The following is a 23,740-nucleotide window of genomic DNA, read 5'->3' as shown; positions in this document are numbered from 1 at the left end:
CCTACTGATTTACTGCACCATGAAAACACCCCCAAAATAAATGCAAAGCATATCATACAGACAAAATAAAAAAGGTACATATAGGGTAGTATATACTAGGCTTATACTGTTGCTGTTTTAATGATTTGCTTTCACCCATATAACCTTACTATCAAAAAGCTATACAACAGCAATGAATGCATATTTGTGCCCATCATCATCTCTAATAGCGATGACCTTCCTCTTTGTTCACCGACCCACACAGACCTTCATATAATCAGGCACACACACACACACACACACACACACACACACACACACACACACACACACAGGCACACACACACTTCAGCATACAATGATGATCACCTCTCCATCATCGCTTCTTCATCTGTCCCTGACAGTCCATATTTACATCCCCCGCGCTCATACACCTGCGCTATCTTCACACAGATGAAAATCTACATTAGATCCCATCCACCATCACTGCCTTGCAAAGGACTTTGGTATCATACGATTCTTATTTGCATTGATTTTCGCTGGTTGGTGCTACAAAAAAGATGACACTGTCATGGATTTTCATTATTCGACATTAGAGATCCCCAGCTTCCTAGATGTAATTTGTTGGTACAAATTTGATACTGAATAGATGTGAAGGTTTAAAGAGATGAACTGAGCAATTCTGATTCTCATTTTGGACTAATGCAAAATTACAAAACCCTGCTTCATCTAAAATCATTAGTCTTTCCCTGCCTGCCTGCCTTATCAGAATATCACATCAATATCATTACTAACTCTTAGTTGCAACAAAGCAGAGCAATGCATATCTATTTTCTGTGTGGCAGAGGAACAACATTTCCCTGGACTCTACATCCTCAGTGTTACAGATAAACTGGAGGTTTATTGAGAGGGGAGAAAGTAATGAAAAAGCCACCAGCTCCCTTCTGCAGACAATGTGCCAGTAATCATTTCCCCAGCTTTACTGCATATACACATAAAACATATGAAAATAGTGCTTGTAAATGTTAAGCTGAAATTCTGGCCACACACAGAGTACGCAAGGTCAGTGTGTGTATTGTTATTTCTTTCTATGTATGGAAAAGTAATGTGAATGTATTCTTGTGTCTGTTTAGGGGATAAACCGAGCTTTTGCTGTCTATTGTCTCACGCTCCTCAGCATGCTCCAAAGTCACCTCAGTCACAGATCAAAGTCAGGCTCACCCCAGGACCCCTCACCTACTGACAGCCAACAAATTCCTGACTAAACCCTTTAAGCACTTAATTGGGCTTTGCCGAGCTCAGATACTGCTTTCTGCTTCTTGTAACATGAAGTGGAAATCCAATTCAACAGTAGGAACCGGCTTTAAGAGTAAGATGGGAGGTAATAGCTTCCCCAGTCCATTGCTGCTTAATCACACCCACATTCCCTACTGCATCCTCAATTCTTGAGTACAGGAACAATATCAGAAACAGTGCAAAAGGATTCATCTAATATTGTATGGCTCCCATGGTAATACCATCCCAATTCACTCTTATCTCATTAGTTTGCTACTTACACTGGTTTATTTAATTTGCAGTCAACCACGCCTAAAATGGGCTGTGCATGGCATCCAGAAAATTAATTTACCAGCAAACAACTATTTACTAAGTAGATATGTAGTGCAGTAATGGTATCCTGACGAGAGACTCAAGTCACTCTGTGTGATTTAATCTGAGTTACTTGATGACAAACAACAAATTGCTGTGATAGCAGGTGTTAAGGTTTAACTAGTGAGCCTGTTAACTGGTGATTTAACGCCAAATTCGTCCGTTGACGCAACTGCTGAGAACATCGTTTTACCTTTTACAGTTAAAAGTGCTGAATTAATAGCTTATCTACCCGACACATGCATGTTCAGACTACAAAGATTGATTTTGAATGTGATATGCGCACCGCTCTGATACAACTAATATGCTCATATGCTAATAACACCTGTCTGACCGGAGTTTTCGCCAAAGCGGTCACCATTATTGAGTTAATTAATTGTGTGAGACCATGGCAGCCCTGAGAGTGTTAGCCCGTTAAAGTTAACTAGCTAAGCAGTGTTAATTTAGCTGACATTACTTATTTTTACAATGTTAATAGCCTAAAATAGTAAAACAACTCCTAGACACAGAAGTCAGACTTTGTCAAAAGTAATGTTGCAAATAAAGTATTGTAAAAATACACTTCTCAGCACAGCTTGCATTCATTCATTGCGTATTATAAGGAGAGGCCACTGCATTACCACTTGATTACTTCTGGCACCCTGTATTTCTCTATAGGCTACTCGTGTTTACCTCTTTTAAGGCCTTATCATTCTTGGTTAATAGTTGTTTTCATTTTTGGGGTAATTAAAACCTCCAAGTTTTTAGTACAACTCCTGTGTCTTCGTGGCCTCGATGCCTCATAAGATAACGCCCTAAATTTTCGACACTCGTCCTGATCCAACTCTAACTCGGCAGTGCAGCTGCATGGTGAGTGAGCTCATTTGGTATGGTTAAAAGCAGATACAGTCATACAGGAATTCAAATGTAAACACTAAACATCCTGATCCATTAGAGCACCGGCTCCATCTGAAGAAACACCGTCTCTATTTGTATCAGCAAGGTCAACCCGTTCTAAAGAATGTTATTGTAAATTATTGGCCTTGACCACTAAGGTGAATTGAAAATTGAAGATGCTGTATTCACATTTGACTCATAATTCTAAAAGGTGCATTTTTGATAACAAAAATATATCTTTATTATTTTTGTTAAGTGGATATATACACATACGACTGCTGGGGACAACAATTTCTAAATAACTGTCTGTAATACAGACTTCGTACACTAAAACTAAAAAGTAAAGAGCATTTGAGAGAATTCATGTTATTCCTGCAATGCTAATGGAGAGCTTGTAATAAATGCTTGGGTGAGCAAGTTCAGTAACTTTAACTGTGCCATTAAGTGCACATGGTCTCCTCTCTGTGGGTCTCTACCTCCTGCTGGCCTCACTGGAAACCTTTTAGTTAAAATGCAGATGCATCTGTCCCAATGGAAAATAAGAAGGGATGTGTGGGGTGGAAAAGAAGAAAAAAGGGATGCTGTATTGACTCGTTGGAGGCCCGAGGGATAGCTGGCATCATCCAGTGTTTACACCAACAACGCTGTGACCTCCACCCCTCCTTAACAGCACTAGTTCCCTCACCTCGCTGCCCTCTTCTCCTCCTCCTCCAAACCAACACCTCTTTGTTATAAACACAGCTGAGTGCAGCGCAGCAGACAGCCTCAAACATCTGCGTAGTGGAAAACAAAATCCTCTGGGATGGAGGCAGAATGAGCAGGAGGGAGACAGCGGCAGCCAGACAGTCTGTCAGAGAGACAGACGGACACAGACCTGGATGGGGTACAAAGCCCCAACTCTTCCGCCAGAAGCCTTGTCAGATCCGGAGCAGTGGTGGAATCAGTTGCCTCTGGCCCCCCTGGTTTGAATAAGGCATCCTGCGTCCCTCCTTCCTGCATACATACTGCATAAGGCCCTGCTAGCCCGCCTCCCTAGTTGTTCCTGTTTGAGGACCCAGAATTGGGTGAAAAAATGGGATAGAGAGTCTCTCACGCTGTGTGCTGTCCTGAAAGTGTGTGTATGTGGTGTGGTCTGTGTCTGTGTTTGGGATAATGAGCCTACTCTACCATTCTGTCTCTCTAGTGAGCCTGCAGCTGTCCCCTAGCAGATAATATTTCCTGCGCTATTAACAGGGAGGCCAAACTCAATGTGTGTGTGTGTGTGTGTGTGTGTGTGTGTGTGTGTGTGTGTGTGTGTGTGTGTGTGTGTGTGTGTGTGTGTGCGTGTGTGTGTGTTTGTGTGTGTTTGTGTGTGTACAGGGAGATTTTCAGTTTGTGGTTTAATATGTGGAAATGGGCCAGAGTCACAGGTCCCAGCATGAAGACGCCTCTTTGTCCGTCCTGGATTTGCTCAAATATGCTGATGATGGGATGAAACACAGTGAATATCCGGACCTGGACAGATATCAATACGCTTTGTCAAGGTAAAGGGATCTATTCTACATTGCACTTCCTCTTTTCAATAGACCAAGAACAAAACACATCCTATCTCATCTGGCTGACATGCCTCGCTGCAAGACAAAACAGCTGACTGTGCATAAAACAACCATATCTATCAAAACTGAGGTTTAGTTTGCAGTGGCAAACATCTGTTAAACCCCAGCAAGTCCAGTTTAACTACACTCTACTGTTTTGCATGATAAATCGCTCCCCAGGTCCACAGAAGCAAATTGGAGCTGTGCTGAGGCTAACACAATTAGCTGCCATCATTTCTTACATTCAAACACTCGTATAAAGGTCAGCTGAGATGGCTGCTCTCAGCTCTGAAAACTCCCAGGTTCATCACCCCCACAAACTATCCCCTGTCCACCCACCCACTCACACACACACTATTTTCCTCAGGAAATTGAAACCAGATGTTTAAATGTCAAATTAAAATGAGATTCCCGTGCTGCCCCTCCAACATTAATGAAAATGAAGACTTAATGCCACACACAAGTCTGGGTGGGAAGATCAGATGAGCTTTGTTCTGAGGAAATTAAACCAAGTACAACAAGCTTCCCCGCAAATCTTTGGAAGGATACAAAAACAGACCCACAAGGGAATTAAAGATTTATCAGAAGGCACCCGGAGTCAATCCTGCAGAGAGACAGAGCACAGCATGGGTCTTGCCTTTGGCTTTGGATTTTTCCTTGAAACAGAATGGACATGACTAGCCCCTTATGGGGAGCAGAATGAGTGATAACAGCAGGGAAAGGGAAAGAAGAGCAGTAGAACCAAGAGAAAAGAAAGAATCTGCTACATACAATGACAGATAATCACTCTCTCTTCCTTTTTGTCTCTTTTCCAGGGTTTCTAAAGGTAGTTCTGCTTCTTATAAACTGATTTTAAAAAGTGCTCTATTTACTTCACAAGATGTCACAATGTCAGGCAAACAGGTTAAAATGTAATAAAAAATTACCTGAGAACATAAGGTAGGAATGAATGGACAGTAAAACAAACACTGAAAAACTATCAAATGACTAATCAACCCAAAATGTCATGGTTATATATGACTGCTTACAGCCTCATCTGCAGGAGAAGCGCTCATTCTCTCCCATTCATTTGCTGTCAAGGCCTGTCTGTGAATGTGACACATCATTATCTGAATAATAGTAAAAATATAAATGCACATATAAGAGAAGTGCATGGATGTTTCAATGTTATTTCATATCTACAACTGCAGCATATTAAACCTAACCCATACTGGCCAAATGACAAATGTATCTGTATTAAAATAGGGCTTACTGGCTGAGCTCCCCTCCAGTACATCTCTGCTTACTGTACTTCATAATTCCTCTGCCCCTTCATGAGTGCTGTTTATGCCATAAGCAAAAACCAGCTTTATTCACAGTGCAGCTAAAGCCTTCCATATTGATGCTCCTCACCTTGCCTCCAGCTCCGTCCTGTGGGACAAACACCTCTCATTCTCTCTCTCCATGTATCTCCCACTTTGTGTCTAAATTTTTCTCTCCCCTCTCAGCATTTGACCCCCTTATCTTACCTCTCTGTCAGCTCACACACACTGAGCAGCTCACATCAAAGACAGGCTCATAGCAATGGTGTGTTAACCCATGCCACTCTATTGCAAAGGCTGTTGCAGGTGGATAATTTGCCAGAGGCGTGCGTACAGTGTGTGTGTGTTTGTGCAGCATAAATCTGTAGTTTTGCTGGTGGGTGTGAAGACATAACAGGACTCCTACTGTACTCTGGAGAAGCACTGCCTCCCTCCTCCTTCTCATTCCCTGACCCCACCACCAGGGAGATGAGATTGGACACGGCAGACTCCCCTCTCTTTCTCAATCTGGCGCTCGTTCCTCGGCTCTGAGCTCATGCCCTCTCGTCCACCCCGCAGACACTCGATCCTATCCTGCAGCATAATACTGTCTAGGATAGATGGTATTAGATATACACTTCACAGCTCTGTACCTACACAAATACAGAGATAAAACTGATACAAAGGGAAGTTGTAAATCATAGTGGACATCCGAATAAAGCAATATCCAGCCCGAAATGTTTTGTTCTTTGAGTATTTAATTTATAGATTTGGCATTTATATCCAAATACCGTATTGATAAATCATGTTGAAACAATGGCACCTCTCGAGACAACCGTGACATTCAATATGGGGTCACATCTGCAGAGTCACATTGGTCTAAAAACCTTGACAGGCTAAGTGCCTGGTTGACTGCAAGACACCTTGTGGACACCCGTAAATATGTCAACAAGAGCAGACAGACTATTACCCAACTGGCCTTTAGGGTTTGCACCTGCACACCCCGAATGCCATGAGGTCATCCTCCAGATTTAGGTGTGATGTCATCTCAGTGAACAGAGACAGGATGCCCCTATTAGCTCTTTTAAACATTCAGAGACGGAACAATAAACTGTAGGAGTCCATAAGTAAATAAACAAAACACAGACATACATATGCCTGTCAACACGCTCTTTCAAACGGTCTTTAAAATCGGGCCAAACATTTGAAGATATCTCAGCCTCTGCAGATCAGTTGAGCGCCACATGTGCTACTAACTGTAGAGACATACAGATACAAATGTAAACCAAGCCATGTAGGGGAATGAATGAGGCTGGCTCTGCTGGTGTGTGGATTAAAGCAGGGATAAGGCGAGGGCTGTAAAGGCATTAACACTGTGCTGTGCCAGGTGATTACAGTCTATACCTGGCACTGGGACCAAGGGCAGATGGCTTTGCAGACCTTTCAGTGGCACAGCAGAGGGCATATCTGCCCCCGATGTGGCCCGGTGAGGCTGCAGAGAGCCGAGTGCAGAGGGTTCAACTTCAACGCTTCATCCTCCACATTACACACATCAACACACACATGCAGGCCTCATGTGCATAAGTATCCATCTGCAATTATGTCTGTACATAAAGAAACACATACACACACACATACCACATAAAGGAAACCTTGCCCCACAGCCGCAGAGACAGAGAGGCCATTGAGTGCCTGTGTTTGTTTAAATGGTCATAAGTCTTCTCGTCAGGCTTGGAGAGAGAGAGAGATGGCGTTTGGCGAACACGGCGAAAGGCACAGAGGGCAGCGGGGAGGCAGGTTTATGTGAGTGACTGAGTGAGTGAGTGACTTGGCACCTCATAGTTCAATAAACAGTGCCTGTGTGATTGGAGTGCTGGGTGAGCAGGAGTTGGACTAAAATAAAGAGTGTTTCGAGTGCTGCGACTGCACAGGGAGGAATGTCGGAGAGAAAACACAGCTTGAGAATGACTCCCTCGCTGTCCAAAAATGTTCTAAAAAGGAAAAAATACGAATCCCATAAAACCCTGATAGGAGCACCAGCCGCCACAATGCAAACTGTGTAATCAACATCTGTATGGGATTATCACATTTAAATGTAATGATTGAAAAACATAGACAAGCCATTTGTGGATTTGTCAGCTTCTGACAGATTAGCCCGTTCACTCTGTCTGCATGTGACAGTGATTTTAAGGCTGTTTTGATTCTGGCGAGGAGAGTGTGTTACCTGTTGTGGAAACGCGGCATTGAATTTCGTGGTTACTAAATGCACTCAGACATTTATACTGTAGTTTTCTCATTAGGGGCTGGCCAAGCTAAATAAAATATTCCGTTTACACAGCATAGAGCTGATGCCAATGGAATACAGTCTGTTTCCATCCACTTTCACAATGCAGTAAAATAATAATGAGGGAGATAGAGGTGGGAGGAGCAGGTAAATCAACACATTTTACAAGAAGACAATTGCCTTCATTTGCAGCCGTTGTAACAAAAGATGCCTTAATGACATCGACATTAGAAACCCTGCAGCAGACAACATTATACTGCCTGAACTTAAAGTAGCTTGTTTATGATGTGTCCTCATTTGGCACGCCAGGTTGGACCAGGGGTGGGACAAAATATCAATATGGGAATATATAGTCTCGCCTCCTCTTGGGATACATTATCGATACACTAGCCCCAAATATTGATATTTTTTTATTGAAGAATACCAAACAGCACAAACAGTGGGGGAAGCAAATCAAACGGCTTTTAGTTTTCTGTAAACTTAATATAAATCAATTGAAAACATTTTAGTGAGACGTTTTTGTGTCCTTCTTTTAAACATTTAACTCCAGAACTGTTTCTTCTATCTGGCAGTTTATAGGTACGTTACATCAGAATGATGGCACGTGCAGACATGGACAAGGAATGTGTTAAAAAGGAACTTAGCTAAGACTTAGGAGTGGGCTCTACTTTTAGAAACAAAGATGCGAGCTGTGTGCGTAAAGCCTGTCTTCGATGTTGTAAGTCTTAGGTGGAGCTCTTCGGCCTACTCCCTGAGGACGAGGAGGATATGAGAACCCATCTCTCACCACTTGCTGCACAGTCTCGAGCCCGAAGCTCTTTGCATAGAGATACAAAAGAGCAGATGTAACACTATAGTACACACACACATGTACACCTGTACAGTATGCTCTCTCATTCTCTGCCTCTTTCTCCCTCTCACACACAACACAGACTGAGGCAATGGGGCTCTGTTCACAGCTGGATCTGCCCTCTGTGAGAGATGTCAAAGGGAAACTGTTTCCTGCACACAATATACACAAAATAAAATTTGTGTTGTGGCATTCAGGCATTTCGCAGCTATGATGAATATCAGCATTCCAAGCAACAATCTTCATTTATGAAAAATAATAAACATGCCTCAATGTAAGAATTTAATTAAGCTTGTTTATGTTTGCATTTTGGTAACAACTTTCTCACGGCATACCTCGACACACCTCAGAGTACATATTTTCCTAATGAGCGTATCTCTTTAAGGACCTTGCTGTGAATATTTGCACATTTCCAAATCACTGAAGAAAAAAAAAATCCATTAAAAACTGCTGACAATGTGTTCTGTGGATTATTTCAGAGAATGGGGACATTGATTCTGGAAAGAGATATCATTGTTGATTTTCTTAAGTAATTATTCATAAACAAAATGTCCTTCCTTTGTATAGAGGCAGAAATCTCAGCGATGGATATTTTAACAGCTGGCCATAAAACCTGCTAGCTGCCTGGCCAGACAGCTTGAGTAAAGTGACAAAATGTGCAGTTATTTGCAGCTATTTCCTGTTTCTTTGCCTCTACATTTTTTAATCTTTCCTCACTGCTGTTTCTCTTCTCTGTCTGCATTCAGCTTTGCAAGACTGTGCTAGTATGTCTGAGTCTTCACAGTGTAATAGGATTTTACACAACACAGAATTGGTGAGTATATGCAGATCGCACATTTGTCACCATAGAATGTTCATTACAGTAAATCCCTTTACCTCCAGAAAAGCAGGCGTAAACACGCCAAGAGCCATGGAATATCTTTATCCACTTGTGCTTAATCCTGCTACGTGTGTTACACAGCTCAGTTCACATTGTGTCAGTTATGTTTGCTGACAATATCTCACTGTGAGCTGCCCTCCCGTCTGTGTGGCCCCAGCAGCTAACCCTCTCCCAGCATCTGCAAAGATGAGGGCCTTATTAAAACAATCTTCCCAATTAACATTCCAGGCCCCTGGAGCCCCACCAGGCCTCCCCCTGGACCTCCTCCAGATCTGACCCCTCCTCAGCTCTACAATGACAAAGAGGCTGTGTAGGGCCACGGACCAGCCACGGGACCCTTCGATATGACTGGACTGACAGGGGGACGTGAGGCAACTTGTTTTTCTTTCTGAGCAACCCAAATCTGTTTTTACATGTGTGTTTGTTTGTGTGCGCATTTGCGTGTGAGAGAGGACAGATACATGAATGGATAAATGAGTTACCATCAGTCAGGACGGCATCACAACGTGCCTAATTTGATGTGACACGAGATGATATGGTCTCATTTGCACAGGGTGGAGAGCTCATGATCCCAGGCAGGAAGGAGAACTGTAAGAGGAGCCTGTCAGATAGCTAACTCACACCATCAGAGAAATTACAACCATAAACACATCACGCTTTCCTGCAGAGTGCCATTTGACCTGCCGCTTACCCCCATCTGAGCATTTTAGAGCACAAACATCTGCTGCAGATCTTTCCACTTCTCTATTAGCCTGAGATCTCACGAGCAGATTACAGGACGAACCCCAGTCTCTCGCTCATCTTCCCAAAACAAAGATATATTATCGACAAACAGTGGAGACTGATACAGTGTTATTCTATAGCGGTGCTGTGCAAACAGAACCCTGGCAGGGGGAATGATATCCTGGTGTGGAGCGAGAGATGAGACCTTTTATAATGACTGCGGGTGTGGCTTCGCTTCATGTCAGAGATAATGGAAATCACAAACATTATACGGCTCCTGCTTGCCTCCACTCAGCTGGACCTTCAAGTGGTTAATGTACAACAGCACAGTATAGTTTGTGTGATCGCTCATGGGCGGGCAGGTGTGTTTGCTTGTGTTTTAGTTCTCTCTACTGACTGCCAGTCTGTTTGGGCTACACCTTATTAATGCATACTTAATGAGATCCAGTGGCCATGCGGTGCACGGATGTTTTCTCTGTAACATGTGTCAAACAAACTAATTCAAAGCAGAAAAGTTAAAAGCCTCCCTTTCATCTCAAATTGGTGTAATGGAAATCTTAGCCTAATACACTTAGTTTCCAATGAAAGTCTAATTTGATAGCGGTTTAGGAAACAGTGGAGTGAGTGATTGTTGTAGAGAACAGTGTGTCTTGGTCGGGACAGGCACCATAAACGAGGATTACATCAGCGGCTGTTGCGGAGATGACTGGGGAAGAGTAATATGATAGCGGCTGTGTGGAGGGAAACAGGCAGGCACAGAGGAAACAGGGGAAGGAAAAAACACAAGGGGATCCAATGTAATGTTACAGCAGATCCCTCAGCCTTTCGTCATGGCCACTTTCATTTCCACCATGCTGATCCCTCTCCAATCACTTTACCAGGCACAGGGGAGACAGGGAGAGAGGGAAGAAAGGAGGAAGAGGGACAAAGAGAGGAAAAGGTTGTGGAGGTTAAGTAAAAGTGTATTCCAGAAGTATAGGGCACAGGAATGTTAAAGAGGGTGAGACAAAGCAAATAAGGGTACTGGGATCCAAACATGTGCAGCAGCTCCAGAGGGGCACATCTTTCTCTGATCAGTTGCCGTCCCCATTCCAATGGTTTCCACATGGACCCTAAACTCTCCCAGATGCACCCCGAGAAGATGAAAAGATGACCATATCCCTATCTAAGAGGGGATCTGTTACAGTGGGAAGAGATACCGAAAGGAACGGAGCGAGGGGAATGTTGTCGGAGAGAATGTGCCAGAAAGAAATCGAGAGCTGAAATTTCATCTTTAGCACTTGCCCACCACGTGAGTGTGTACGCCTACGTGATCATTGCCAAACACTTTGGTGCTATAGCTTTTCACTGCATTTGTCAAGTTGTCCAACATGCAATATCAAGCATGGCTGATGCCAAGGAGAAAGTTTTGCAAGTGTGCCAGAAATTACCCTGATCCCTGTGAAATCGACACTGTGTAAGGTTTCAAGACTGATGTTAAGCCCTGGATTTTCCATCTTTACATTTTCATTAGATGAGGCACAGACAAAGGAAATGTCCCTTCATAATTTTTCTCCTTTGTTTTATGGTATACTTTGCTACTGTTAACATGGCTGAAACATCCTGGTGAGTTGATTTATGATCCCACTCCCCAGGGTACAAAGCCAAGCCCAGCAGTGGGGGAAATTTAAGGCTACAGCACCATGTCTACTCGGAGAGGGCTCTAAAATATCTTCTAGATTTATAGAAGTGGGAGAAAAATCTTTTCCTCCTCTGAGATCCTGCTTTCCTCTTGCGTAGACTCCCTGAGTTTAAGCTTGGCAGACAGACTACCCTGACAAATAGAGAGGAGTGTCAAGGTGCATACTGTCAAAACATATTTTGTGTGGTGATTTTGGTTTCTTAACTGCTTTTCTTCCTTAGTGTTGACTCAACCTCTCTATTGAAAGTCCTTCAAATCTCCATCCTTTTATTATTGGCAGTGCTTTATGTTTAAAAATCCAAATCTCAAGTAAAAAAAAACTCTGTCTGATGAAAAACCACTAACTCATTCAGCTGTCCATTAAAATTACATGTTGAAATCATTTCACTGTAATGTTATAATGTCTGTATAATGCAACACAACATAAGACTGGAAAATTCGGAGAGATGACAGACAACTGCTGGCTCTACTGACATTAAAAGAGAATATTAAATACTGGTCTCATATCTTCTCAATCCCATCCCCGGCTGGCTCTCTCTGTAATACAGTTGGTGATGGATCTGCAAAACATCCACATCGGAAAAATTAATATGTGGACACCTAATCAGATTGAAGGAGCTTCTTCTAACAGTTAATCCTCTTGGGAAGAAGACGCGCCTTGACAGGAATGGTATGAAACCTATCAAATGTACAATATAATGAACTTATTAAAGATCAGCCGTTGGTATGTTTCAATTTTACTTTAATAACGGCAACTTATCCTCCTGGTTCTACTTTGTATTCTATTTTCTCCTGTTCATTTCTTTGTTGCTCAGGCTGTTATGACTGAATGTTATTTTTATCTCTACAAACGTATCTATATATATTTTTTTTTACGCAAAGACCTACAATAAACAAGCTTTAAACCCTGACCTTTAAGTCTTATCTCGCCCCCTCTTGTGAACTGTTTTGCTGAGCAGGTGTCTACAGGGACAACCACCGGAAGCGGCAACCTCCAGTTCACCCCTTCATAAAAAAAAATCCGACTCAACACGGATGCCATTCCCTACATCCAAAGGCATGTGGTCAGCTCAAAGCCCCCGTGCATCGTAGACAGATTACTCTGAAAGGAAAAGAGCAGCCCATCTGGAGCAGAGGAGGGGCAAGGAGCGAGGGGGAGAGGAAATTTAAGAAATGGAGGAGAAAGAACTGGTTGGATGGTTTGAAGGATAAGGGAATGCAGGGCAGAAAGACAGGGAAGTATTGGGGGGTGGGATGGGGACAGATGTTTGAGTTTTTCTGCCAAAGGGGGATGCAGAGATGCATGAGAGATCTGGACTGCTATGGAGCCAACTTGGGTGTGCTGTTCAAATCAGGCTATGAAAGAGGAGAGACAAGGTAGAATAAGAGCTCATGTGAAGGACAGTTTAAACAGTCTGGTTAATTTAAGAGAAGAAAACACTCAGTTACAAGTGTTTTCTGATCAATAATAAGAGCTTCAGTATGATGACACACATAATGCCATGCAAAACTTGGCTGGGGCAGCAGCGTGAGTCAGCCTCCAGGTTCCACAAACAGGTCTGAGAGTGTAACGGGTTCAGTGTGTGTTTGAGGTCAGTGGCCGTCTGTACGCACACAGCAGTGTGTTAAGAGCGGCCGGGTTGTGTGGTCAGTGGTACATCTGATTAGCACCTGCTGACCCAACTGGTTCACCGCACTCACAGAGCAGCAGAGCTGGGGCGTATAACAAGCAAGCGTTAAAGCAAACATGAAACACTCTTCTGTGCCAGCAAACAAACTGTCCGCTGGCAGAAAGAGTATGAGCTCAACAAGCAGGGGAAGAAGCCCCTACAACCATCATACTCTGCCCTCAGTATCTCTTCAAACAAATTGAACAACAGCACAGAGAGGTCAGGACTCAGCGAGCAGATAAACTCTCCCTCCGCTCTTCCCGGCTCTCCTGAGATAAGACATGCCTAACGTGCCTCACATGAGGAGACAATTTACCTCAGAATGCTGCCACCGCCTTCCCTTCTAAGCAAAGCATCAAATAAATCCATGTTTAGTTTCTGCCAGGGCCCAAATATGCCAACAAAGCCACGATAAGAGTGCGTGCAGCTAAAAAGCTACATTGTGCTCAACAAAGGGGAAGAAGCAAATCAGGGAGAGGATGTGACAGGGCATGTTGCCCTCTGGAGCAGCAGATGAGGGTGTTCAGTTTGTTGTGGAGAGGAGCAACATAAAACAGAGCAGTTCACATCATGCGGGTGAGACCTGCCTGGAAGCACAGGCCATATGGGTCACATCAATAAAATGTTTCCCAACTAGTTCATTTGAGCATAGTGTTTTATTCTGCATGGTTGTAAAGGACGTGTTATATACCAGCATGCAAGCAATAAACATGCCGTATATCGTTGTGCTAATAAGACAAAGTGACCATTTCAAAAAGAAAAAATATTTTGTTGCTTCACTGTAGTTTGAGTTTTTATTCCAGCTGGATTGCATTAAACTGGCACACTCTATTCACATTATGATCGGACGGAAAACTCTCAGATGAAACACTGCACATATTTTATCTTTAACTAAAAACAAAACATTACATTCCCCTGCAACCAATTGGATCTGCCCGCAAAGTTTAGCACTGATTACAAACATCCCCCCCCTGCAGTGCCAGAGTCCACATGCCTTCTATTGTCTGACTCCCCACCATGTTGTCTGTATCTGGGACAGATAGCATCTCTCTGTGGAGCTTTGTGGCTTTCTGAGACCTCAGGACCCTGTGGGAGGCAACACACCTGCACAGCAGACAATAGCTGTGGCTCCTATAGATTCTGCTGCTCTTTGAAGTGGCGATGGATGTGAGCTCAATACCTCAGGCCTCCTCTTTTATCACGCATCACTCTGTGGTTTCAGCACGCAGCCCTTGTGATGAGAGACGGCTTTGAGACGAGTCGACCAGAGCTTTTAAGGACATTCAAGTGTTTGGTTGACCAGACGTTCCACATCAGAAAAGGTGTTCACTTGAGACGCACCCAAAGCAAAAATCATCTGAAGTGCGTACATGCCCTGTTACACGTCCACTGCGGTCTGATCTGCCAAATTTTCATAGCTGAGTTAATTGGCATGGGGTAAGGTATCAAAACAGAGACAGTGAAAATATACATGTGGGGAGAGACAAATCATGGAAGATGACCTGGGAGCTACAGTATGTTTGAGTTGGGGAGGGAAAACACCACACAGACAGAACTTTACATTCCACTCCAGAGTATCAGCCACATCTAATATCCCCCCCCCTTCTACAACAGGTCTCCTAAGCATAAACTTGCTGTGAAATATGACATCATAAAACGCAGTGGCTTTTTCGATTATGAAGAATCTATGAATTATTCAGAAGCAACTGGCAATATTTTTCTCTCCATCCTCTCTGTCTCATAGTTATCTCTGCCTTTTTCAGCATTACTGCTGCACTGTTTTTCTCTATATATCAAATTTTTCGTCTCATCTCTTTCCCTCTCATTTTTTATCCGCTGGGATGAGTAGCGCTACTGTCTGGTGAGGCTAGATCCTGGAGAAGGGGGGGGGGGGGGGGGGGGGGGAGCAGAGTCTGGAAAACACGGGAGTGTAACACTGTGACTGACTGGTGCTAAAGTGGACAGCTCACCTCTTGACAGGGCTACAACAAAGTCAAGTGAGTGGAAACCTTGACTAGTAAACAGAGACATCCTCAGCATGCCAGACGCTGTTCCAGTGTCAACTCTGTCATCATGTGGCTAAAAACTCAGCAGAGTTGTCCTTACAATCCTGGTGTCTGACCCTCTTATCTGTCACCATCTATTTAACTAACCCTCCTTAACTATACACCGTCAGCACATGGCCTTAGAATAATAATTCTCTTACTGTACATCAGTGGTTTACTTTGCTGTCTAAGCGTGATACAGTAGGGGCCATTGGGGAATGAGCCAGTCACAGAAGTGCATCTCCCCTCAGTGGTGACAGACAAGGCCAAACAGTATGTCTCTGCATAGTGATGAGTAATGATCTCTCTAGGGTTCCCTGCCTCGCCTCATCTCATATATACATTTTACTGTACGTCCTGCTTTCTAGCCACACGTACAATTTGGCCTAAAGAACGAAAAGCAGACAGTTTCTCCTAATGATTCAACTGTGTAGCTTCCTACAAATGTAAGCCTTATATTGTCTTCTACCTTAAATGTTTCAATTTAAAGGGACAGTTCACCTAAAAATAAAAATAAAAACATATTTTTTCTCTTACTTGTAGTGCATCAACATCTTGATTGTATCTGCCATAGTTACATATGGCACTATGGCTTGTGGTGCTCAAAAAATCATTTATAGAAAAAAATAGTTCCTCCATAAAACTGATCACAAAAAGTTCTGTGGTTAATCTTGATTTCTGGAAAGAGACATTGCTTTTAAAAATGTATGTATGTAAAAAAAATGTAATTTTTTATTTTTATTTAGTTTTTTGCACTTGATCTCTAGAGAAAATACCCCCAGACACTCAAACCAAAATCTAGATTGACTATTAGGACTACAGGTAAGATGAAAAATATGTATTTTTAATTTTTTGGTGAACTGTCCCTTTATGAATAATTTACTCTTAAGACAAATTGCTGCCCAAATTGAGACATTATGGCGTTTGCATCTGTTCTTAGTGGCAGGTGCTGGTAATCAGTGGTGCTCTGTTTATATTGTAACCAAAATGGCTAGGAGCAAAAATGTCAGCTCAAAATATATGATCCATATCAAAGTTTGAATGTGTATCATACAGTAAGTATGTGTTTTACATGCATGTTGAATATGTAGGGCACTTCACTTTAAACTTCTTCTAAGAAAATAAAAACCAAAGTTTTTTGGCAGTAGTCTGCAGAGAGAAAATTATTTTTAAGCCAGTGTATATTCTGACAAAGCCTACGCACCAGCTTGAACTCCAGACAGTGAATATTTACTTGGCCCACTTCCAGCTATGCATTTTAGGTTGTAATTCAGGTCACTAGGTAAATGTGCATATGTGTTCTCTAACATTTGAGTTTCCAAGTTTTCCCTGTGTACTCCCTCGAATGCTGAATGTGATTACTGGGCCATATGTTTGTTCTCACTGCATACATGAGGATATGATTCTGTGCAAGCTATTTGACCTGAGTTGTCCTTTTCCTTTACCTTCAATGTGTTTTATTTGAATCACGAAAACAGAACTGTGGTGTGTCAGTCCAACACACACAGACAAAGGGCCAGCCGCAGAGGAGACTACAGTGCATAAAAACTTCATTTCCTGATCCAAGGCACATTTTTTCCTCTTCATATTTCTGTAATAACTTCAGTAATGAGAAAGCAAATGATATAACTTCTAGGAATAGATGAAGCATGGCATCCATTCACCAACGAGGCCTCATGCTCTGATTCTGCCTGTTTCATTCAGACACCCACATGCATATGTATGCATACTGATACTGCCACACAGGTGTAATCAGGACACTGCTGTAAAAACACTGCAGCCTCTGTCACTAATCCACTTCAAATCACATGCTTTAAATGAGTCACCACCACGAACAAAAGCCATTGTTTAGAATGGCTGAAGTAAAGACTCGCAGTGATCAAACTGAATGGTGTAGTAAGAGCAATCCATGGCCACTCCACACGAGATAGAAAAGCAATGCCCAGGCTGAAGAGGCCCTCCACCTTCTCATCTGTCCACTAAAAGCCCTCTGCCACTGCCTCATGCATGCATCCTCATCCACCCACGCCCCGTATAAGCTCACAATGAGCCCTGGGCTAATGCATAGAACAACACAATTAAAGCCAAAATGGACAACTCCCCACTCCAGTCTAGGCATAAGCATGCAAGAGTGCACTCACTGTGCTTATGTGCTTGTGCCGATGTTAGCTTGACCACTCGTGCATGTATATTATGTGGCTATGTGTGTGTTTGCTCTTAGAAGAAGAACGGAGTTGACAGCTCCAGCCAGTTGCCCTTTGACCTGTGGCCTGAAGGCCCAGCATAAGATGGCAGAGCTGGTCTGCAGTAAGTTCATTCCTCTGGCACAGAATCCTTGGCAGGTCACCATGAAACACAAAGGCCACAGGCACATGGACCCGTTCCAGGATGCCACGCTTGGTTTGAACTTCATCTTGACAAAGAGGAAAAAATAATTTCCCTCTAGAAAATCCTGGAAGAAAGAGAACCGAAGAACAGTTCAGCAGTGTGCTGCACTGTAGTCAAAGAAATCTAAATCAGATTTCCGCTCTAACAGGCCAACCTTAGCTCACAATAATGGCTTCACAGAAGCAATATTTGCTTCCAACTACACTCTGTGCACGTTAAATTGACTACACAATGGCCCATTTGTTATGGCCCTGATATATTTGTCTTCTTCTGTCTCTTTTTTCTTTGGGCCAAGAAGAAAATCATTCTTGGTTTCTGTGCTGCCTTGCCTTTCCCCGTTTCTGTCACAGCTATTATTTCATGAAATCTGACTCCTGGTATTCTGTTGCTTTTCAATTTCCTTTTCAGCAAAGCCCAAGCGTTCTCTTCTCCCATGTCAGCCACCTCTTAGTGCACAGCACAATGTGCCAAAAATATCTCTGTACCAGGAAACAATTTTAAAGCTACATTCAATTAAATTTGCCATTCCATTTCAAAATAGACAGAATGAGCTTTGCTTTTTCTCAAAAATACAAAACCAATCATCTTGGGATTTCAGTCTGCCTTTGTTCTATAGTGCTGTCAGTCTGTTTATTTACTCCTCTGAGAGTGTTTGTGTTTGAGCACTTGTCTTGGACAGACAACATGAGCTCAACAGACAACCAAAGGAGTCCCTGACAGCCCTCCCATGATTTCCTTTTCCCAAAGATAATATACACTCTAATGTAGACGGTGAAAGCAGCTAATTGACCTGAAATCAAAGCTTATAGTCTTCTATTTAGCCGCTTCCTGTCCTACAGCAGTTCGGAAACCAGGAGATTATTCCCTGGACGTGTTCACAGATTACCACCAACAATCTGCAGTAATCAGAGGGAGTGTGATAGTATGTGTATCTGCAGGGCGTGGTGAGCCCCTGGCTGAGCTGCTGGGTGCAGACGACCTGCCCTGTGTTTGCCTGCATGCTGCATGCTGCAGGCTTGGCTGATAGAGATCTTTTTCTCGGGTAGTTCCCACCATAAAGCCTCATTCAAACTGCCATACTTCATCGAAGGAGGTACCCCGAGACCTGATCCCAACTCCCCACAGATCTTTTCTAGATTTCTTTCCGGCATGATGTTGTAACACTTCCTCCTCCGCGTGTGTGCATAATTATGTGGATGTTTGTGTGTATGTGTTACTGAATTTACTCTGTGTAAGAGCTGATACTGTGAAATGCAATTCATCATGCATCTATCAAATAAACTGCATGTGATTTTATTGTTTTGGTGCATTCACACTTGAATGGCCAGGGCAGTCTTATAGACCAATGGGTTTTTATAATGAAAATAGATCTGTTTATGTACAAAAACTACAAAACTATTCAGATCATGAATTCTCTCAAAAGTGTGTTTTTTTCTGAAGGCTAGAAGGTACTTTTTAAAATGAAAATAAAATACAATTAAATAAAATTATATTATATACATCAAAACTCAAATGCAAATATCGGGACATAGAAAATATTGCCATTCCTATTCTGTACAATATTTTGTTTATATACCATAATTGCAAGTAACGTCATCAAACAAATGCATTATTAATGCGAACAATGACAATGCATCAAAGGGTGGTAGGGCCCCAGCATCAATCACAGAAAATGACATAGTATTTCTAATTCATAAAAAAAATTGTTCCTCTAACTCTGTAATATGTTGGATAAAAGATGTTTGTTTTCTTGTCTTCTTCCTTTGTTGTTAACACATCAATGAGTTCATTTGCCGCACCAACTTCTAAAAGCAAACTATTGCCCTATTGTGTGAATGCTTAGTGAATAATGTGTGCATAGCCATGAGAGAGGAGTTGATTTGATTCTATCTAAGCTTCGTGGGTGCAGTGAAACAGAAGAAACAAAGTGGAGCAAGATACTTAATTTGATCTACGAGGTGCAAAGGCAGAAAATTCACAGTACACAGTGATGGGTAATAAAACAAATGAAGCAAGACTCAAATGCCGCTTGCACCACAGTGGCTACATGACCTACATCTGTAGAGTGGAGGAATGCTGATCCTTATCTAATGTAGGATATGGCCTGAGGACAAGACAAGTCATCTTGGCACACAAACCTCTGTTATTCACTCTAATCTTCTCATACACAGTGTTTTCAACTACAAGATGGAGCTTCAGAGTCGGCAAGTGTGCCACTTTAATTGATGCGGCGATAGAGTTTGATTCATGTTACATTCTACAAGGAGAGCCATGAAGTATCAGATGAGAGCCCGGGCAGGGTTACATTAAAGGCATTCCCGTGAACCCTCAGCACTCCACAGCACAAGATCCCAGTCTCTGTTTCTCCCTTCCAGACAGATGCCAAAGTCATTGTTTTCCTGAGCCTGCTTTTCAGAAAGAAAACCCGATCTTACTGGCTACCAGTGTCACCAGTGGCCCCCCGTCCTCCCTCGTCATTCAATCCCATCTCTCCTCCTTTCAGGAATGCACTTCAGTCACTCTTTCTTATTCTCCCTCCCTCTTCTCTCCGGACCGTGGTGCCCTAGGCAGTCTGGGGGCAGTGTGTGTTTAGTTGTCCCAGATCTATTCATCCTCCGTGGTGAAACGGGATACAGTGACCTCCTCTGTGTCCGGTGGTCTTCGTCCCAGGCTCCTGTCTGGTAAGTGTCAGAGATCGAGAACCTGCTAGGGGAGGGGGAGGTAACTCTATTGGATGGTCAGGAGACAAGCCAAGAACATGAGCCCATCGGGCACCACAGAGAGATGATACTGGATCTGAGTGAATGGACCAGCAGGAATGTTCTGCAGTGAGTTTATGTTAACTGTGCCTCAACACTTTGGAACAAATTCTCAGAGCCATCTGTTGTTCTGTCATTGTTTGACTCCCTCAAACAAAGCAGCAGAGTGTATCCAGGATCCAAACCATGACTAACAAATGATGCAGATTGGTGAAACATGCCATATTGAACCTCAGCAGGGGATGTGCACGTAACTGTGTCCATTTCTACGCTATTTTAACATACTGTGACATACTTCAGTACTGCGAGCAAACCCCTCGCTTCCCATTAATGTACAAAACTAGGGGCAATTACAGGAAGGGTTGCTCCATTATAAAAGGGGAATATATGACACCCCCTACCTCATGAGACATGACAACCTCTCTGCACCTCGCATTAGCATAATGTACATTTACCACGTGAGCTGCAATTTGTCTGGAAATTCTTTCCCCCCACAGGTTTATTATTGAGAGTATGTCCATTAAAAACAACTGAATTACCATCTCAATTGGCTCACCATAAGGTACAGTGTTGGCAGTCTTTGAAAGAGTAATTGGATCCATTAAGGCAGGGAAAAATGCAAGAGACTGTGAGATCCATGTTCTTTTGTGTCCATGGTTGTCTGTGTGTGTGTGTGTGTGTGTGTGTGTGTGTGTGTGTGTGTGTGTGTCAGAGGATATCTATGTGCATGCCAACTCCTCTCGACTTTTTCTGCTGCAGCAGCAGAACAATTTTTAATTGGGACCAATTAAGATAAAGTTTCATAATTTAATTTAGTATTCTTAAGATCATAAAGGCAGCAAGTCATTTTAATGACAAATTTTCGACAAGAGCAGCACAGCACAGAATGTGGCTCTGTCAGTCACTTGAATGTCTCTGGCAGCATGAACTGCCAAATAGAAGACATTCTGTGATTTTTATGCAAAATAACTGAACAAGTGCACTCTCAATGTAGTTTTTACCCTTTCATTTCTATTTAATACGTTATTAACATTAATCTCTCATAATTGTAAGGTCTTTTTTGATTATATACTGTGTTATCTGCTAGCTTTCAGAGGAAAAAGTGGAAAACAAGAGCTGGCAACTAGGATGATCCATGTGTTGACTGGTCACCTGTGTGTAGCAGCTTATCGATGTGTATCCATTTACAGTTTAGCCTTAATAAAAGACCCTTTAACTTTCCAGCAGCTGCAGCTCTGGACAGCTCATCTAGCTAATGTTAACAAGCCAAACAGGAGTTGTGTTCTGTGATAAATCCGACCACAGCCAAACAGACCTTCCCTTATGATGAATGAACAAGCCTGCAAGAGTCCTTGAAACATGGGGGTTACTAGGAAATGCCACAAACCTATCTGTCTCAATTGTGTTCAATGGCCTGTGATTTCCATGGGTCCATGCAGGAATGTGTGTGTGCCTCTGTGTGTGTATCCTAAAAAGAATGAATGCTGCAAAGCCATTACCTGTCTGGAATGGTGGCCCAATTATGACAGTCTCCTTCAGCATGCAGCCTTGCAAAACCAAACTCCATGAAATTGATTACCCCCACACCTGGACCTCATTTGTGACTCTATTTTTCTCCCTCTCCCCTGTCACCAACTCTCTGCTAGGCCCTGTTCGTTTCCTACCTACGGAAAAGAAATGCTTTTAAAGATGCATGAATATAAAGTGTTGGGATATTAAATCCTATACACGAAGGCAACAATTGTATTGGGAGACAAAAATGCAAAAAGAATTAATTTTTTGCTGAGATGTGAGAAAATCAAACAATAGCTTTTTCGGACCCGTTTGAGACAAAGTGAGAAAGAGAATGGGAGGATGAGGAAGAGAGATAGAAAAGGCATGACAAGAAGGGAAGAGAGGGCAGAAGATGAATTTCTAGATATTGAATAATCACCAGGCTCCCAGCGTCGCCCTCCTTCCTGCTATCATTAGCAACCCTGACTCTTTTATTCCCTAATTCTATTTTGTATTCCTTCTTTAAAAGGCTCCCCCCTCCGCCTAGATTGACCTCCTCCATTAAGCTCAAGGTTACTGGGGCGAGCACAAGGGCATTCCTTTGAGAGAAACAGCAACGCTTCGCTGCCACTAAATAAATAGAGATGTTTTATGGGTGCTGGTGACAGTAAAACTGTATGAGATGACAAATCTGCCAGTTGGGTTATTCTGAAAAGCGCACAAGGGAAAATGTTTTATAGCTGAAGTAAGGATGAATACTGAGAGGTTTTACAACAGCTGATCATCTTTCAAAATATACCAATGTATTCTGATTTTTATTCAGTGAAAGATGAAAATATCAGACCGAGAGTTGTACGAGATGAATTCAGTATTAGAGAAGTACAGACAACACTGGCAGCCAGCAGAAAGCCAGCGATGGCATTTCAGTGTCCCAGCTTCTTGCTGTCTGGCCCCTGCTTTTGGTCTTAGCACCTCCGCTGTGCTTCTCTGTGGTGTGTTATAATGAGCTCTCAGTTCTCAGTGACTGATCAGGCAGGGGGTTGGAGGTGGAGGGGGAGAAGGGACTGTCGTCTCACTCCTTCACAGCTCCTGGAAAAAAAAAAGCCTATTTGTGTTCTACTGTTGACCTCCGTCTCTCAATGGGAAAATCTCTGGGGGACTCCCTCCGCTCTCCATCTCTCCATCCTTCCGCCTGTCCATTCCTCCCTTCATCGCTGACTGCCTGGTAGCTATGCATATCTGCTGATAATGTTACAAGGCTTTTTTCCCTCGCAGGAATACCTTACGGGGAAGCCGGATGACAGCACAGTCAAAGTCAAATTGCACACAGATGGCTTATATCATGGGGTGTTTTGGAGTAGGCACAAATGTTGACTTATTTTTCTCTGCATCCAGGTTCTTGGCTTGATCTCAGGCTTTTCTTCGATGAACTCCAGGGACTGTCTGAACTCCCACACAGTGAGCCGAAGTGCAACATGCACTGATACACTACACATCAGAAAACAAAGCACTAGTAACACAACAATAACTCTGAAGAATGGCAGGCAGCTGTAGCCAAATACTATAATGTGGTAAAAAAATAAATTACTGCAATACAAAGCGTAGGCAGG

The 23,740-nt window shown here is 42.8% G+C and overlaps 1 protein-coding gene across 1 annotated transcript in view; it reads right to left on the bottom strand.

The window, feature by feature from the left end:
- The window catches only part of robo1 (roundabout, axon guidance receptor, homolog 1 (Drosophila)), a 233,885-nt gene that overhangs the window by 43,197 nt on the left and 166,948 nt on the right, over positions 1–23,740 (bottom strand). The window lies entirely within an intron of this gene.

Source organism: Centropristis striata, chromosome 4 (assembly GCF_030273125.1).
Source record: "Centropristis striata isolate RG_2023a ecotype Rhode Island chromosome 4, C.striata_1.0, whole genome shotgun sequence".
NCBI lineage: Eukaryota > Metazoa > Chordata > Actinopteri > Perciformes > Serranidae > Centropristis > Centropristis striata.
This window is presented reverse-complemented; position numbering and strand designations above follow the sequence as displayed.